Below are 1382 nucleotides of genomic sequence, written 5' to 3' on the forward strand. Positions count from 1 at the left end.
ACGGGGAGAACATGCAAACTCCACGCAGAAAGATTCCGGTGCCCCCACCGGGACGCGAACCTTCTTGCTGCGAGGCAACAGTGCTACCAATTGCAGCCTTGTCTTAAAAATAAAAAATAAAAATGAGAGAATTAAAAGAGAACTATTCCTTTTTGACAAGTCCACTCCCAGTTAGCTATTGTCCCCGAAGTCCACATCACACAAATAATATGCTGAATATCTTTTACAGTTCTGGTTGTTGATCACTGAGAAGGCAGTCTCTTCCTGCAGACACTGAGGCTATTTGGCAGCTGTATATACAGTATGTTCTCACTGACCACTGGCTATCTCTGCATGCACATAAAAACCTGGTTAGTATAAAGTGTCAGCATCATAACACCAGAAAACCTGCAAATCCCAAAGATAGCTGGATATTATTTTGTGGTCCAGGCCACAGAAGGACTGTAAAGTGTGTGGAGACGACGCAAATGTGCCTCCAGATGATGAAACTGTTGAGAAAACTGTGTCTGTGGTTTGGTCATTAGTTGGCTTATCTACATTCTGACCCCTAACAGGTGTTGGGCCAATAAAAAAAAAAAATGCTGCGAAACCATCAAAGATAAGTAAGTGAAAGTAAAAAAGATCTGAGCGTGGAGTAAAATCCACCACAAATAAGCTCTGACCCTTTTGCAAAACATTCAGCTCAAGGACATAAACATTACAGCTCCTCCACCACACACACCGAGCTCCGCTTCATTTCTTCTTCATGACCAGTTCTCCTTTTTATTAGAGAAAAATAAGCAATGAACTGAAGTCGTATGGCTTGGTTAAGAAAAAAAAAACAACACATTGCACAGTTTTAATTTTCATCTCGTTTACATTTCATTTCCAGCCCACCAGCCGGAAGTAATGCAGACTTATGAAAATGATGTGAACGTCCACAGAAACAGAACTTGAATCATGTAGAATGATTCAAGATGACAAGTTTCTCGCCACACTGTGACAGTGAATAATGACGGTAATGTGGGCTGGGACCTATATGTGGCATGCACTTATTCATAGAAAGTTTGAAACAAAACAGTCTCAAGTGATGTCAGCGGGGAAAAACTCTAACGAGCTGCATCGGCCCCACCAGTTGTTTTACGGTTGTATTTTCTTCACATTCAAAGCAATAAATCGGACTCGTGGTCAAAATCCTGAGATGTAAATCCATCCATTCATTAGCTTTACCTGTTTGTGTATCGTAGGGGGGTCACGGGGGCGGGAGTTTAGCCTCAAAGAGACGGCACAACAACAGTCCACCTTATGCAGGTCAGCAGTCACTGCAGGGCTAACACAAAGAAACAAACAACCACACACACCCACAGGCAATTTAAAATCACCAATTATCCCACTATGCATGT

The sequence above is a fragment of the Stegastes partitus genome, unplaced genomic scaffold (assembly GCF_000690725.1).
Source record: "Stegastes partitus isolate 25-593 unplaced genomic scaffold, Stegastes_partitus-1.0.2 Scaffold408, whole genome shotgun sequence".
Taxonomy (NCBI): Eukaryota; Metazoa; Chordata; class Actinopteri; family Pomacentridae; genus Stegastes; species Stegastes partitus.